At 40.2% G+C, this 18,202-nt stretch overlaps 1 protein-coding gene across 9 annotated transcripts in view; it reads left to right on the top strand.

Annotated features, from left to right (window-relative positions):
- Window positions 1-18,202, top strand: part of LOC111926423 (uncharacterized) — a 237,871-nt gene that overhangs the window by 75,957 nt on the left and 143,712 nt on the right. The window contains exon 1 of one of the 9 annotated variants that reach the window (XR_002862920.2): window positions 747-4,974. The exons of the other annotated variants lie outside the window; for them this stretch is intronic. The gene's annotated coding sequence lies outside the window, so the exon portion shown is untranslated. Of the gene's footprint in view, window positions 1-746; window positions 4,975-18,202 lie in introns of those variants that run through there. 9 annotated transcript variants of the gene reach the window in all.

Genomic DNA, 18,202 nt, shown 5'->3' with positions numbered 1-18,202 from the left:
CAAATTCAGTAAACACACAGATTTCTTTGACAGAACAAGGATTTTAAGTCCCTGGTGCCCTAACCCATCCATGTGACTGTGGCTGGGAATACACCACCACACCAACCCCTTCCTTAGTTACACAATCCATCCTCAAAAATATGTGGAAGGAATGGTGGCTCCAGTGTGTAATTTGGAGAGTGCCCATCTGTCAGGGTAGAAGGGCAGCAGTTGTTGTGTCTTTTGATGTTATTTCCAGGTGCAGGTTCTGTGGTTTTCCCAGTGTTACGGTAAAGAGAGAGGTTTGTCTGACTTAGTGTCCTAAATTGAGCACAGAGCTATGCTCCAACTTAATCCATTTTTCCTACAAGTTTAATTGTGTTCGGGGGTGGGGGGGAAGGTTTCATCCTTTAAGGCTCAGTGCACTCTGACCTTCACCCAGCAAAGCACTTAAGCAAATGAACAACTGTATTCTTATTATTAAGCACATCATTAAATCTTTTGCTGGGTCATTGCAAAAATCAAGCTTGCCTTGAATCAAAATGGAAAGAAAAGATGATATTCTAGTGGGATTGAGGGTTTTTTATTAAGCATTATTTTTATAGACATCAAGGGTTTGATAACAGTGAATTAGTCAAAAAGTGTTGCTCTAAGTCTTCATTTTGAGGATAAATTATTTAGGGGTAAGAACAGGGCAGCCTAGGAGTCAGTGGTGGTTAAAGGGATTAGTTTCATGAACATTTTTTTTTGTTTTCTTGTGTTTACAGTGCTGATGATGGAGATCTGGTTATTTTTCTGCACAAGGCTTTTGAGTTTTTAGATGGAGGTTTATTGTCTTTAACTGCATTTCTGAATTCTACCACGCTTTTCCTAGCACAAACTACTTGAATCAGGTCTTAAGAGCCACCTAAGATTTGAGAGACACAGGCACGGTTGAACAAAGTGTACATGTAGCCTACCTAAAAATCCAGAAAAATCAGGTAAAATAACATTAAGAAATATTTTTGCTTTTCATTGTCTAGGTGTCATTTGAACACACACTGGAGAAGGAGCCTCAGATTCCTTGAGAATGTTTATTTTTTTGTGTCCCTCTTCCTCCAACTCTGTTTCCTGCATTTTCTTGGTTTCTCTTGAGGTATTCCCAGGACTGCAGAGTTGAATGTGTGTGCAGCATTTTCCCTACAGATCACTCAGGCTCTTCCTTATTCCTCAGAATAGTGAAAAGCATTCACCAGCTGTCTTCCAAAAATTTGGGCAGGAAGAAATTTTTTGTGTGGGAATGAGGCTTCTACCCCTGGGATAACACCAGATACAGAACTGCACTTCTTTATGGGACTGTGGACTACTGTAATTCCTTTGGCCTTTGTCTATTGGGACAAAAAGTGCCAAGCCTCACTTAGAAAGTTCAGGCAAGTAAGTATCCCCTCTTTGTGATTTTGGGTAAATTACAAATTAGCTGGACTGCTCAGAGTAAGGCCAAGAGTGTTCAAAATAGAAACCAAATGAATATTTAAAAAAATCCTTATTTGCTGTTTCAAGCTCTTAAGTAAATCTTACCATGAGAATTTTATATTGCTGGTTATGTGAATTCCTCACACTGTCCTGGAAGCTAATTCAGAGCCCCTTGTCCTGACTGTTGAACCCAATCCTATCACACCCTGAGGGACAGCACCATCCCATTGTGGTGAAGATTCTCTCCCTTTATTCAGTGGATTAACAGGCTGACTTCTAACCTTTATTTTCTTGGAATGATGGCAATGGCTGTATTTGTACATGCTGTCTTTACTGGGTCTGAATATGTACAAAACTAACTTCAGGCTCTGTCCCCTGCTCTCACTGCATTCTAACAGGAAAATAAACTACTGGTACGTGCATTTTTTCCCAGTGACTATAGGAGGAACACTGAGATAGCGAAGCGTTTGTCAGAACCGGTCCTTTGTGTTGCCTCACACAACCTTGTTGTCTTAAAAGGATATTTATACAGTACAGGGCTGCTGTATAATACCTGGTATAATTCTCTGTGCGATGCTAAGAAGGTGGGGTGCTGTGCTTTTGAGTTTTAAAAATGTCAAAATGAAAATTCAGGCTGTTTGACACTGCACTAATTTGCTGAGAGATGTTGGAATACGTAGCCCTTTCTGTAATTTTGCACAACACTTCAGGCTGTAATATTGCAGTAATTACCCAGCAAAGTCATAATTGAAAGGTAAAAATTAAATTTAGGGTCTACATAATTTAAACAGGACCAGATTTTGCCAAGCATAACACCTTTATGGTGTCTGCTATATTCCTTACGAAACATACTAAATTTTGAACCGATAACTCAAATGGTTCCTGTGGTATAAACTTGTGAAAAGTCACAATTTTGCATTGTGCTGCAAAGCCACCTTACAATATAGTGACTACCATGGCTCTTTAATATCCAGCAGAGTTCTCCTGCTGTGCTTTGTCAGTCGGTAGCAACATCCAAGTCTTCTGGTAAAAGTAATTCACACTTTTTTCACAACACTGTTGCTTTAATTACCACTGAACTCTGCTGTTGCTCAGACAGGCCTAGCAGGACCAAGAGAGGGTCAGCGCTACAGTCACTGCAAAAGAAGCAAATGGCTTTTTTTCTTACTTTATTATTAACAAACCATCTTTGATTGAAATGCTCCAAGCTTCTGAGACCCAGCCTTGTCTCTGTGCTCTCTTGGGGTATTCATTATCAAAGTATACCATGGATGTCAATCTGAGAAAACATCAGAAATAATACCTAAAATCCTAATCAGGAAATGTCAAGTAAAGGCAAGATTCACATATCTCTTACATGCAAACAGCTGATCAGATTTTTCGTATGCACACAGTGAATTTCTGATGGAAACTGACTAAGTCATCAACTTACTGCACATTTTTTTATGTGTAAAAACTATTTTTACCCATTTGTTTGTGATCTTTTTTCTTCATGTTTATTTCATTTGTTATATCTCGTTAGAGCCAAAGGCATTCACAGGAAAAAGTGAAAGATGCTGAAAGACAAAAAAGATTGTATTTAAAATTACAAAATACTGCTTCTGTATCTTTGTCTCATGAAATGTTTATTTATCTTCCACACTAAAAAGCTGTAAAATAACCCTTTTAGTAGCACAAACATAATTTGTGGACCTAGGCTTGAGTGGGTTACCTTAGAAGGTTGGGTTTGAAAATGGTCCTGTCCCTCCTGGCTCTGTGTGGGGGCTTAAACTCACCTTGAGAGAAATGTAGCATTTCCACCACGGCAGAGTCCTCCTTAAACTGCAACATTCCAGCATGTTTAGAGCTGGATGTGATCACTTCTACATACAAGGGAAACTGCAAAGTAGGTTTTGGAGTTGCAACTGATTTAGTCAATATTAAGTCCAGTGTAGCCTGCCAGCCTTAACACTTATTAGAATATACCTGTGATTCATGAATAGGATTAGAGATCAGCCCTGTGTTTCATATCTCACCTCAGAGATGATACCGCAAACTGATACCACACCACTTAGCGCCACAGTAACGCAGGGTTCCTGCCTGCCTTGGGTACAGGGGACCCTGTGGGATTAATATTCAGTTATTAAATAGCCATATCAGCAATGGAAATGCATTGGGCTTTGCATGGATTTCTCATAGCCCAAGAATAATCAAAATTTTCTTAATTTCTGGCTGTAGCAAGGTAAAAGCTGACTGGGTAAGGTGTTGTCTGTAGGATGCTCAGTAATGCAATGCCCTGATCACAGCTGATAACCTGGAGCTAACATTAAGGAGTTACAGGACAGACAGAAAACACCAGAAGAATTAATTTGAAAATATTTGTCCCAAGTTACTCTCAATGTATTCTCATTTTATCGTGTCTGGAATTAGGAAGGATCAAAAGTAGAGGTAAAAAAAAGCCACAAATTGGGTAATAGAAATGAAGTTTCAACATGGATTTTGGCAAGGAGGAGAAAGACTTGAAGCAGCAGAGTAACACCTTGACCTGCAGACCTTCACACAGGAATTCAGGCAGATTAAGAAACCTGTGATGGGTGAGATTTGCTTTTCCTCTGCAGCTCTTTAGCCAATGGTAGATTTTTCCAAGTCCTCATTCCCAATAATAGGACATGCCTGCTTGGAGTACTTTGACTTCTTTCTGGTGAAAACTGCACCATATGACAGAAGGCAGCTGAAATGATGATTATTTAAAATACAGCCTTGCGGTGACTCGGGGCCGTGTGGTTGTGTGTACCGAGGATGGAGACAAAAAGAGGGAGGGAGTTTCTTCCTTCCTCACCTGCTCCTGGCACATTCAGGCATTGGCACCACTCTCACTTCCCCATCTCCTTCTCTGCAGAGCGTTTGTTCTGCAAAAAGGCATTTGCAGGAGGTGTCGCTTCCTACAAATTTTTTATTTTGCATTGACTAAATAACAGGCCCCAGTCTTGTAGTGATTTATCCAGTACTAAAACCAGCACTGATCATATGCAACAACCTGTGTGGTTCTTTCAAGAAGTAACATTCCTGCCCCAGCGTGGATGAATGGTTCCTAGAACCTGAATATAGCAGTGCTGATATTTGCTGCTCTCTGGCCTGAAAGTACCTGTAAATTCACAGGCAGGAGATGCAGCTGGAGCTGTGGCTGCTTCTATCATGAACCCAGTAATATTTCCTGTTCTTTTTCCCCAGGTGCTCAGATGCTGCATATCTTTCCTCCCCCCAGATATTTGTATCCTAATATGCTGAAAAAATGCTTGCAGATGCCAGTACGTCTTGGGGGAGGAGAGGGGAGGCAGCAGAAACAGAAATTTAAGATTCAATATTTGGAAAATGAGGAAAGAGCAGAAAAGAAGACCTTATGATTTTCTACAATTTAAAGTCCAGCATTGTTTGTTTGTTTTTTATGTACATTCTAGAATCATGCAGCTTATCCCACATTGGTGATGCTTTTTTCAACCTCAGAACATTAAAAAAGAAGCAAATAAACACCTAAACCTGCTTTAATCAAGGAAAGACATTCAGGTTTGAATATTAATGTTCCCCTAAGAGTTTCTGGGGTTCCTGTGTGTTCAGCACCCAGGGAAGCACCTGGTGGCTGCTGTTATTGTAGAAGGAACTAATGAGGGGAGGAGAATTCAGACCAGCTAGAATATATTGGTCAGAAACATGGCTTGGTCTGTGCCAGGTGGTTTGAGTATAAAAGAAATCTGAGTTTACAGCCTCTTCTTCTTTGAGATTAATCAAATCTGAGGCAGCATGAAACTACTGGATCTGAGAAAACAGGCTGTAAAAACTGATATTGCTGGTTTTCATGGTAAAATGTAATGCATACAGAAATAGTGCATACTTAGAAGACAACATGCATCCCTTTGGGCTTAAAGAAAAATAATTGTTGGCAACTTTTATTTTAAACTAATGTGCTGAAAGGCTGGTGGAAAAGAGCTGAAAGAACATGGTAACAACATCTCTTTAAACATGGTAACAGTTTTGGTGCCCTGCTGAGAAGAAGTAGTTTTAGCGACCTGCTGTAGCACAGGCAGGGAATACAATTGCATCCCCCAAAAAATCTCTGTGGGCTTCATCCTGACCATGTGACCTTGTTGTGTGACAACTCCACTTGCCAGCCATACCAAACAAACAGAGCAGCACTGCACCCTTTTCAGGTTTAAGATATTATTACAGCTTGTGAATAAGATTCCCAGTATGTGGACATGACAACTATGAAAAACTGTAATTTAGGATGTAGCGTATTCTCTTTCTGCTTTTATGTGGAATTTCACTTTAATGCGATGTAAATGACAGTAAGAAATACATTCATAGAATGTTAAAGCCTTCCCATTAAAAATTCTGTATGCATTTTATATTCTAATTCATGTACAGTCAAAAACCCTGATAAAATCATAGTACTGATTTGACTGCTGCACTTATCGTATTAATGAGGATACTTTATGCCTTTTGAAAATTGGGATATAGTCCATTATGTGATTGTGAGTGATGTGATTGTATCACACCAATTTGTTATTCAATCCCACCCCTCCCTTCAGTCAGCTTTGTATATAGGAAAAAACATTGGTGAGCATGTGTGGAGGCAGAAAAACCTATATTTAAAATTACTATTGTCTTCTTTAATAATTTATCTGTTAAACAGTTTGTATATGTTTTCCAAACCCTAAAATTTACTCAAACTCCAGAGGGGAATTCACAGAAGTATCCAAAATGCCCAGAGGAGCCCCAGCTAAGGCTGGCTGAAGGGGAGATGTCACACTATATTGGGAACGGTGAAAATAATGACACGGACCCTCTTGTGGGTTGTACAGGAGAGCGAGGTTTATTATCCCAGATCTTCTTTTATAGACCAGTCTGAGAAGGTCCAGAAAGGTAAAACTCTTATCAGTCAGTGAACTAACACATCACCATCATTGGTCAGTGGGGTACACCACCCCTCAACCTTCTCTTTCATGAAAGCAAGAAAGTGACAAACAGCACCTGCAAAGTTATCTTCTATCTCTGAGGATTGTTTTGATTCCTCCTTGTGATTTCCCAGGCCAGTCTGAGAAAGTTGTGACTTGGTTTTCCACAGACACTGTGCTCCCTGCTTGCTTTTTACATTTAGCATCCACAGGGAAACTTGCCTAAGTCAACTCTTAAGCTTTCTGGACATGTGAATTATCTCCTCCCAAATACCATGTTCTAGACTAATCCTCATGGCTCTGCACAATCACTCTTCAGGCTGATTCCCTCTGTTTTCTGCCTGATCCCCTCCACAGGCTCCAGAGGGAGAAGGGTGTCTTGTTTCTACCTTTTAGATGGGGAGAGTTAGATGAGAAAACCCAGTTTGTTATGGTTGCATCTTAAAAATCCTGTCTGATCCCTCCACAGTGGCAGGAGGCTGGGGACTGAAAAACAGCATTTCTGTTGTTGATAATGTGTTTGCATATTGAAAGGGCTTGGATCGTTTTAACTATGTTCACATCTTCTCTTAGCTCCTCATGTGCTTCAGCTTTAGGAACATTCTTTGTCCTTGTGGCTTTCTCTCCTTAGTTTTAAGTCTATGGAAAGTATTTCACCTTGATGAAAATAAACCTCACCTGTTTTCCCCTCATGTAGCTCCTGTGAGTGTTTGATTACAACTCCTGATCTCCTGTGAGGAACAGCTATATGTTCTCCAGAACACAGTAACTGATCTATGGTAGTCCTGCCTCAGAGATATCTTGAAAGCAGCATTATAACCAGAGAATTAAATCTGCATTCTTGTGCCTTTCCTGCGATCTATCCATTAAATATTTAATTCTGTCTGTAATGATGGTCTCTGTCATTAACTTGTCAAGAATCTTGTATTTTTCTGATGCTGCCATCTTCACTCAGTGTCCTGTTGCTGCCTGTAGGTTTCAGGGTTCTGAATATTATTCTCAGTTTTACTGCCCAGCCCATTTTTATGTTTCCTATTTTTCTAAAAATGTCTTACTGCTGACTTAAACTTCTGAGGTGGAGCTGCCACCCAACCCACTGGGGTGTTTATGAGAGCTTTGAAACAAAAAAATCCCCAGTTCTCGCCTTGCTGTCTCCTATTTGGAATTTCTGCCCTTGTTAATGCAGGAACATGAGTCAGAATGTTTATCAGAGTGTGAGCCCTCTTGATTTTGGCTGCCAGTGTCAATCAATCTGTCCATAATGGCTGTGACAGTGCAGAGGAATAGAAGAGACCATGCACGTGTGTGCACGTGGACACACGTGTGTTCAGGAGGTATAAAGCAGTGCAGGGTAAACACACTGTGCTTTAAAGTGTCCTTTTTTGGGGTGGAGGCAAGAGATATTTAAAGGTCAAAGGGAAGCATTAATAGTGTTAGATAAATTTTACCCTATTTAAATTCAAAACCAATAAGAACTTTATACAATCTTTTGGACAAAGCCTGCAACATTCTAATCTCTGCAAATCCACTCTGTACTGTTCACTGCTCTTCTTATTAATCAGTTCTACAGAGCTGTACTCCTCTCAGTGCTGTTACACACACTGCATTTTTATTCTCCAGCTTGGCCTTTTCTGTATTTTTGCTTCGTCTTACATTCAATTACCCACAGCCTGGTTTGCAGAACAGGGGGCCATTGGGGGCTGCATTTAAGCTACAGCCCATTATGTCATCTTGCTTGGTATATTTTACTCTGATCTTTCTTAGGATGAAACTCATTTATGAATCTTTCTGTGGAGAAATTATGTGCTGCCTTCCGCAGGGTCTGAAATTTGCCTTCTCAATACCTCTCTTATTAAAAGAACAAGCAAACGCCTGACTTATTTACATCTTGGATCCTGGTACTTACACCTATTGTTGCAGTTTCCAGAATACCAAGGTATTCTAATTATTGTTGCTCTATTTGATGCTTTCATAATAGTATTTAGTGTTCCAAATCCAATGTCTGCTTTCTGAGGAAGTCTTTTGTGTTCTTTGTAATATATACTTTCAAATTCATCTGCAAAGTCCATCTCCCTTCCATACCTGGGAGCTTGACAAGCATTCCAGGAACTGGAAGCTGTTTGCCCAGTGAGAGTTCCCTTTGAAAAAATCTACAGCTCAGAGCTTATGACATTTGATGAAAGTCTTGGTCACTCTGTAGGGATGGTGCCTGGGATTGAATTTTAGAGCTGCTCAGAAGAGTCTTGCTTTTTATGTCATTTTCACAATTGCATTTGGATTACTGTTTCTGGTCAAGATGTGTTAAAACCAGGATATATTTATAGTCTTTCCTATGTATTTATAAATGTATATACTAAAAATGTGTGTATGACACATTAATTATTTATATTTATCTGTAGGGTATTAATAGCACACAATCATCATCTACTTAATTTTGTTGCATTAATAAGAGTCACAGCTCACCAACCAAGTTTGGTTTTTTTTTCCCATGCCTTTTTGTCCACAAATTCCATCTATGACAAAATTCCTTTGGAAAATTGCTGGTACTGTTTCTTTCCAGTATCAAATTTTATTTCTTCCTACTGTTTCCCAATTCCCAGGTTTTTTTAGATGTCTGCTGTGATTTTTATCCCAGGATTCTTGAGCTTCATCTTCTGCTTGGCAAACTGGAAGTGTTTGCCGTATTTTGATTTGGTGATGGAGGCACATGTTGGTGGTCATTTAATCATATACAGTTACTTAATCCTTAGAATTCCAGTTAAAGTGGGATTGAAATCAGCATAGTCCGTGAAATTGGTCAACTTCTGGATTTAGGGTGAGGGTGTAATGTTTGCTGTGTTCAGTGCAGTTTCTGTAATGTCATATCCTGAACTATACACAGACATACAGATTTTAGAATTAAGAGCTGTATTAGGTACCAAAAAAGAAGGAGGAAGTCCCAGCCATGATGCATTAGAAGCCTTGTGCTGGAATTATAGAAGGATTTCACAGATATAGGAGCCAAGCAAATCCTTAGCTTTTAATAGTATAAAACATAGTAAAAGCTGAAAGTTCATGCCAGTCCTTCAAAATAATTGCCTTTAATATTATTATTGATCATGTAGTAGGAGACACAGCCCGAGTGCTACGAGGATTTCAAGGGAATGCTTTACAGCTTAATTATGTTTCCCTGGGAGATTTAACATAATTCAATTTATTTTCCCTCGTGTTTCATCAATCATTATATGAACAGAAAGGATATCAGAGCTTCATTTCTAAGTGAATTCCTGTAGATTCAAGAACTTTTGACAATATCCATATTGGAGAGAGGAATGCAGTATACCTCCTGTGGGGGAATGAACCTGCAAAGTCTCCACACAGCGATGGTGAACTTGTTGGTGAATTTTCTTTGGACAAACTGTTGATCCATGGGACCTCTGTAAACCCAGCTGGGCAATAAGAAACCCTCTGAAGTTGGGTCCATTAATTCTTACTAGCCATCTATTTCTGAAGAGATTTGATAGGGCCTATTAGAGACACATGCATATTCTTTTTGCCTCACATAGGGCACTGATGAACTTGGTTCATTTTCTGTATCTGTTACAGGGTAAGTTAGAGGTGGGGTTTAATCTCGCCATTGCTTGGTACCCAGCAGCCTCTTCATCTCCATTCTAGAAGCTGCCAGATTATTCAGGATATTCGTCACATGCTTCCAAAGTTCCCATTGGAATGAAATGGAGATTATTTTTTAGGGCAAAATGGGAATCACCTGAGATGCTGTTTCTATGCAGTGATAATTGTGGATGTGTTTGATGCAAGGAAAGTCCTGTAGTAAGACAGTCCATATCCTTGCTGATAGTGGTGTGGTACAAATCATTGCTCTGGTTCTGTTGTACCTGTTGGGGCCTCTCAGCAGCTGGTGAATTTTGGTGGGATTTGGGCAGTTTAGGGGGGGCAGGAGCTGTGCCAAATCAGCCAAGGGAGCATGGGCTGGGCAGGCACAGGGAGGGAGAGGAGCTCCAGTCGCCTCCTTGGCTCACCTGCTGCACAGTCAGGGTAGCAATGGCAGGAGATCGTCTATTGCTGGGGGTTGGATGAAGGAGCTTTTAAAAAAATATCAAATAAGTCCAGATCTGAGTCAGTGACTTTTAAAATGAAAGGTTTGCTCTATTACTGTTAATGGGCAGGCTTTCATAATTCTTTGCTATTAGAGTACTAACTCCTTCTTTTCAAAGCCTTCCTGAACCTCTCATTGTCCAGCATTTGTATCCCTCACTTTAATGAGTGCTAAATAAGAATTATATAAGTATTTCAATAATTCTCACTGGACAGTTAATTAAGCATCACTGACTCTAAGGAGCAGTCAGCTATTACCTCCTTTTACAGACAAGTGCTTCCACAGACACAAAGGGAAGAGGTCAATTTAAAAAAAAATGATGTGTGGATTAGTAATCTTTCTCCGTAATAAATGATCTGGCTAACAAGCTGAAACAGTGAAATAAAAACTTGCCTTTTTTTTCCTCCTTTTTTTTTTTTCCCCTCCTTTTTTTTCTTTTTTTTTTGTTCCCTCATTTTTTTTGATCCAATCTCTTGTGTTCCTTCAAACTTCTTTTATGCAGGAAATTAATTCCCTTTAACTTTTTAGGGTCTGAATATTTTGAACTAAAGCTCTCCAAATTTGCTTCCCTCAGAAGATGGCACGGGGCATGGCCCTGGCCAGTTCTTCATCGCACATTCTTTTTTAACAGCTTCTGTGTTTTCTCCTGTTTGATAGATCCTACCACAAACTTCAACTGGAGTGAGTGCAAAGGACCGTAATACCAGTCTTACACACACGGTATTTTATTAAGTCCAGCAGTTAAAAATGTACAAAGTTCCTTGTAATAATCCATTCATTCTGTTCTCGCCTGATTCTTGGAGTAAGCCTGCACAATTATTCAAATCCCAGCTTTTAGCTACAGCATACACCTCGCCATGGGGCTATGCCTCTGTAATCTTGCTTTGGTCTTGCATGTCAAATGGAATTAACTCCCATAAGAAATGTATGCGAAGACAACCCAAAGTGTCTAATCCTACTGCTGTCTTAAATTTCTGAAACTCAGACCTGTCATCTTTTTCTATAGCTTTGTTGAAGTTCTCACTTATGCTTCAGTCCATCCAAAGATGAAGTTTAGGGAAATTTGCATTTTTATGTATTTTTCAGTGGTGCACTCCTGTGGCCTTTTCACGTGTTCCCTTTGTGGAATTATTTTTTCCCTGAACTCGAGTTGTGATTCCCACCCTGTGGAGTGCCTGACAGAGGTGGGTCCGGTTGCTTTCAGCCGGCAGCGAACAAGTTTAAACACCCAGGGCATTCTGATGCTCGCGCGTGGAAATAACGATACCATTATGAATACACCTCAGCAGCTCAGCCCAGCTAATCACAAACCCTAATTCTGCCTGCATTCAGTCTCCAATGGCGGCGCTTTCTTCCCGAGCAGAGCTGGAATTAGCCGTGCTCGGTGGAACCGCGCTGTTTGTGTGTTGCACTCGGAGCAGCTCGGCTTTCCCGGCAGCATTCCCAAGCCTGGCTGCTGTTCTCTAGGGGGCACGCTTTCAGATTCCAGCCCCAAAATGCCTACATTATACATAATGAAAGGGAGGCAAAAGCACAGCATTATCAGAGAGAAACTTAATTTTCCACTTATTCAATCAAATATCAACCAGATCTGATTAGGGGTGGCCAATTTTAGATGAACCAGGCAAAATACATTTACATAGGGGGTCCAGTTTCAACATAATTTCAGTAAAAAGCAATTACAAAATTACAGTCAGATGGAAAGCTGGTTCTTCTGGGTGTCTTGGCTAAGTGAGGTTGGAAGGGTAAAACTGTAACTTATTGTAGTGGATATTTAATAAGTGGTAAAGCCGCAGCACTCTCCACTTGAAAGTTAATTAAGGCCGTGGAATGACCATACTTGTACAGCAAATATGTTAATGGGTTGGCCATGGTAACTGTCACAACAAAGCCCGGTGAAAAATAATGGCTTTATGCATTGTTTTTGCTGATTGTTACATCTTATAAAAAATGCTCTTGTATTTTGTTTTGGCTTTGCCGTTTTGGGGAATAGTGTAGCAGCATTTAATTTAGGAACTGCCTAAAGTGATGATTAGAAACTAAGACAAATACTGAAAGGCAGATAAAGGTTAAAATATTTGCTTATGTACTGGCACTATATAAATGTCAATATGTAGTGCATGTTGGGGAGACTTTCTCTTTATTTAGTCTTTTCAGACAGGCTGTGGTTATTAGAGTGTCCAATTCTGCTCAGAAAGCCTGAGCTAATCCTTTGTATATAGTATTTCATTTATGAGTGTAATTGATGCATTATTTTTGTTGCTGTTGGATAAGTGAATGCAGTGGCATACAGCCTATCAATTGACTGGCGTGCTTTAAGTGGATTAAATCCTAATTTTCTTCTAAGAAGTCTTCTCATTCAGAGTATAGTCAATTCTGGCCTTGCATGCTCAGTTCCCATGAATTTTGAACTCCTGTAACAGCCCGTGTGAGGATGGGGCAGGGGAGCACTATTTTCCCCCTTATTTCAAAAGCCTGGGGACAGCCTAACAAAAATGGTGTGGAGAGTTAGGAGAAAAATAAAATTCTCCATCCGACTCTGCCATACCCAGAGAAATGTGATCAGGTGGGCAAATGATGGTACCTGCAAGTAGATGGCTTGTTAGGGGTAACTAAGAAACCTGGAAAAGAGAAAAGGATATTAAGAGACTATGGAATTAAGGAGGATGAATTAGGTGGGAGAAGAAAAAAAACATGCTTGGAGAGTAAGAAATGATAGCACAACAGAAGATAAAAATGCAGCATGTGTTTGCAGCACCTGAAGGAAAACCAGAAAAAGAAGGGAAGGGAAAAAGGTGGGAATATTTCCAGCTCATCTTCTCAGTGCAGGGGAGTCAAACGAGACCCGGCTGTTGTGTTCCAGGGAAACAGGCTGGTGTCAGCTTTGCCCAGTTAATGAGTGATGGGTACCTGGACTCGAATCCCAGCACACACACACAGTGTGGTGTGAGATGAACAGCACTTCAGCAGTGTGAGGTGAATTCCTGGCCAGCCAAGAGCAGTAGTAAAAATGTGGAAAACTTATTCGAAGTGGGAGAGCAATGCCTTTTAAAAGTTATTTTGGTTTGGGTGTCCCCGGTTGACAGCTGGGAATTGTTGCAGTGTATGATGGCCCTTGCTGTTTGTCCAAACTCCAGTTATCCAGTTAACAGTTAAAAACTCTTTGAGTCTCTGAAGTTCTTCCCTCATTATTCTTTGCAAGGTTTTGTCACATACTTTAAAAAGGCTCAGATAAACTGATCTCTCTATGATATCAGGTAGGGATGCCCTGGAGTTCCTCCCGTGCATGTGTCTCTTATCTAAGTAAAAGGTCTTAGGGGAAGGTGATGTCTCTTAATCCATGTTCCAAGACGAGTGTCCCACTTTTGCCTGAGATCTTGAGATGCCAGTGAAATACAAATAATGATTGCAGCCATGCATGAGTGATTCAGTTCTGATTTTCTGAAAAAGTGTTCCATTTTACTATCTCATTCAAGAGCATGAAAGCAAAAATAGGCCATTTTGAGCAAATGATGCATAATCATGGACCTTAAACACCTTAGCACTGAGCTCATCACTGAGGGAGGTTGGAATATGCTCAGTACTTTTTCAAGAGATATCCAAGTTGGTGTCAGATGACTTGTGGATTTTTCTGGAAGCTATGGAAATGTATAATGGGACTGTGTTTTGTTAACCCAAATATTTTTGCATATAACTACTGATTCAGTGATTTCACTTTGTTTTAAACTGGAATATGTAAGGCCAGAGTGCCTTATTGGAAAACTTTAAAATATACCCAGTCTTCCTGAAGAATCATTTTAAAATAATCTGTTATCTTATTTTCAAAGAATTCACATGGCAGGACAGGCTTCAGGTCGTTCTGAAGGACAAAATACATCCTGAGTAACAGCTTGAATGAGAACTCCAAAACAATTTCCCTAGGGCTGATAATTTAGACAATTGAATTCTATTCTCCATAAATACCTCAAATGTCCTAGACAAGTGCTAATGCCTCTGTTGTCTTCTTTTTGCTGACTACATCCCTCCTGGTCTTTACAGAAAGACCTCTGAACAATGTGGCTGGGGAATGGAAGGGTGCAGGGAGCTTGGGCAATAATATTTTTGCAGTGTTGTCCACCGGAAGAGAAAAATGTTTGTCTTTGCAGCTACCCTGCTCTTATGCACTCTGTGCCTTCACTCCTGGCTGACAGTTTCTTAGATCAGTTTTTGCATTGTTTTCTCGTGTGGTGAAAATCTTTCAGTGGTGTTAAGTCACCTTATTTTTCATATTTTGCCTTGTCCTCCCCTTTTCCCTTCCTTCCCATGTCAGCTCCAGAGCTGCAGATTTATTCTGCCCCAATCAGTTTCTGAGCCAGTTTGGGTGACCTTGACTCTGGCTGTATTTTTTGTGACTTCTCTCTTTCCTCTTCTCATCGTCTCTCTGCTTTGCCTGTTTCAGGCTCTGTGTTTCTACCCCTCCATAGAATTTTTCCATACAGGATATAGCCTGAGGAATTGTTTAATATTCTAATAAATGTGTGCGTGTGAGTGTGCCTGCAGTACCAGAAATACCCTAAAATTTTCCTGGGTTTGTGAGACATCAGTTCTTTCTTGAAAGTCCTTACCCTTGCAAAGTTGGCTCCTGCAATGTACTGAGTTGGGTCTTGGCTGGAGAGCTCCAACATTCACATGAGTTTCTCTCTGCTAATGTAGCAAATGTGTTGTTTTAATTTTGGGGAAGGAAAACACCAAACCCCAACAAAACCAAAGCCCCAAACTTTAGTCCATACTTTAGTCCATATGTGGAATTTTTATTCTTCCAGAGTTGCCTGATTTTTTTCTTTTTTATTTAGATTGTTTTTTTAAAAAACACACTCATGAACTTTGAGTTGACTCTCCTAGGCTTGCCTTCTGTCCTGTATGTTCTTGATTGTTTACATTCTCCCTGCTCCAGTATCTCAATGTATGAGCCTGGACTTAAGATGATGGTCTCACTTTCAAATGGGAGTATCAAAAACACTTAGCAATGTGCTTGCAAGGCTCACAAAGTGATTTTAAATCCTCTGATAGAAGCTATCTATTATAATTGCACCAAGTACTGTTATTAATGTCTCCAGCCTCTCCATTCTGTTTTTGCTCAAGCTATGCCCAAGAACAATTAGCTGTTTGTTTGACCCGCATTATAACATCAGCTCTCCATTATGATAACAGTGGAGTGGCTAAGAACAACACATAATCTTCAGATTTAATGGGGCAGAAGACTGCAAAGGGCCAAACCTGTCTTGATGAAACGCCCTCAAGTCAGCAACTTTATGCAGAGGTGGATGTGGCACAATGTGATTTCTGTGGCTCTGTCTGATTGCTGCACAGAAATCCAGGACTGATACCAGGGACATTGCAGCAGATTAGTCAGAAACTGCTGCTGAACACAGAATATACTGGGGGGAACTCAGCAGCTCAGTCTGTATTTAGGGGAGGCAAAATTCTTTTACCCCATCTGTTGGAGTGCATGCAAATGAGAAACATTCCCTCTTCCTAAAATTCCTGGTGGGTGCACAGGCTGTTCACCATTAACGTTACTGGTGTAGGGGCTGTTCCTTTGATAAGGTGATTGGGACCATGATAGGGGCACCTCAGAGGATGGACACAGCACTGAGGACATCACAGTGCAGAATTCTCTGAGTAGAACTGCTGGAATGACAGCCTGTAAATGAGACTGCCTCTTGCCTTATATAGACTCTGTTTGTAGACAATAACCTGGAAATACATTATGTTCTGAGAGCCCAAGTCTAAAAATGCATGTATTGCTCTAATAAATAGCATCATGTTATCAGTTTTATTTTTCTGCTTCTATTGAATGCAGAACACGTGCTTCTAAGAAACAAAAAGGACATGCATTTATTTTCAGGCATAGGACTTTGCAACCACTTGGGAAGAATATTCTTGATTGAGAACCAAAACATTCCATGATGCTTAACAAACCTGCAAATTGAAAAATCAACATCTGCCCTGTGTAGCAACACAGCAGGAGAAAGACCTGTAGCCTGAAAAATTCAAAATACTCCTTAAATTATGTTTCAGTGCATTTATAAAATTATGATTCTCTGAATTAAGGCTCGAGCTGGTTTTATATGGCAGCATCTGTTGTGTGGATGGACAGAATCTCCCCCTGCACTTGCTGGTGGCTGCTGGATGGTCCCAGCAACGTGGAGCGGCATGTCCCTGAACGCTCCCGCAATGATACCTTAAAACAAATCAGAGGCGTCGTTAAATCATTGAGGATGACCTCAGCTGTCCAAACCCCACAACTCCTGCACTCACAGTTCCCCTTCCTGATGGAATGTTGGAGTTTTCAGCGGAGCAGCCAATGGAGGCGAGCGGAGCACGGTCCCTGTTCAGACAGAGGAAGGCACTGCTCTAAAGGAAACGCAGAAACTTGTGATTATGCACTTACTGCAGTGCTGCCTGCCTGCTGAATGGCTGGGAATTTTTTTGCTGTTCCCCTTATTTACATATCACAGCCATGTCTTTATAAAGTTACTTGAATAATTTATTAGATTGATCTTTTCAGAAATCTGCCCTGGCTAGGTGTCATTAGGAAAAGTTATTTCAACTTATTTAAAGGTTTGTGCCCGAGTAGGGCATTTACCTGCCTCACTGCTGATATTCTAAAAATACCTCTATGTCCATACTATTATCCATTCTTCACGTCCAATTGCTCTGTTATGGTAATAGTCAGAAGCACACCATGTAGTAATTACTTACAGCTGACTTAAGAAAAGAATATTCAACTCCCCCACTGTTCCACTAGAAGGTCTTTATGCACTATTAACTCATTCCTGTTTATTAATACTCTACTGGTAATTCTGGCTGCTGCTTTTTAGGTTTGTAATAGGAGGACTATTAAACAGCAATTATTGACCATATGGGTTAGTGGATATTTGTGGTGGTTTTTGGATGGTTGTTTTGTTGTGGGTTTTTAATGTTTTTTTATGTTTTTAGGTTGTTTTTAAGGAGCCACATCACAATATAGTGGTGCAACTTTACATCTGCCTGGGATTAACAATTTTGGCAGTGTTCCCCACCTAGGAAATGCAAATTCTGTATTTCAGAAATATCTGAAGCTGTGAAAATACAGAGCAGTTTAAAAAACATGAAAACACTGTGCCAGACAAAGTGAAAATATTTTTTTTTTCTTTTCTCCAGCAACAGGGATAGGGTTTGAGTTCTTTTCTTTGAGTTTTTTGGGTTTTTTTGGTCTGTCTGTCTCTCTCTTTCTTTGAATTTTCTTTTTTTCCATTTTTTACTTCTTGTTCTAGAATTTTGTAATGGTCAAGTGTAAATTTCAAGCTAATCAAACTTCTAGAAAAGTGTGAATTACAGCACTTTGAAGAATTAGAAATTTGTCTTCCTCGGTAAGCTTGCCTAGTGAAAAGATTGAGGAGAGACAAAATTACAGCAATTATCTCTCAAATAGCTGGGCTGAAAAAACGGTGTCTTCCCCCCTTTTCCTCTTCTGCCTTTTTTTTTTTCCCCTCTTTTTAAAAAAAAGTATTTTAAAATCCAACTGCAATTCCTGCCTTTGCCAGCAGCAATAGCTGTCAGTCACTGCACTGATGATTCCTTTTCTCCCTGCTCTGCACTGGGAAGGCCAAACCAGCCACAGTTTTGGCACCCGCTCTCATTGTGGTGAGAAAAAAGACTTGAGCAGGGAAAAAATATATAGCTGCAATGAGAAAAGGTAAACATGAGTGGGAGATGTGGT

This window comes from Cyanistes caeruleus, chromosome 2, assembly GCF_971803275.1.
Source record: "Cyanistes caeruleus chromosome 2, bCyaCae1.hap1.1, whole genome shotgun sequence".
Classification (NCBI taxonomy): Eukaryota; Metazoa; Chordata; class Aves; order Passeriformes; family Paridae; genus Cyanistes; species Cyanistes caeruleus.
The sequence above is the reverse complement of the archived record's forward strand: the minus strand, read 5'-3'. Positions and strand labels throughout refer to the sequence as shown.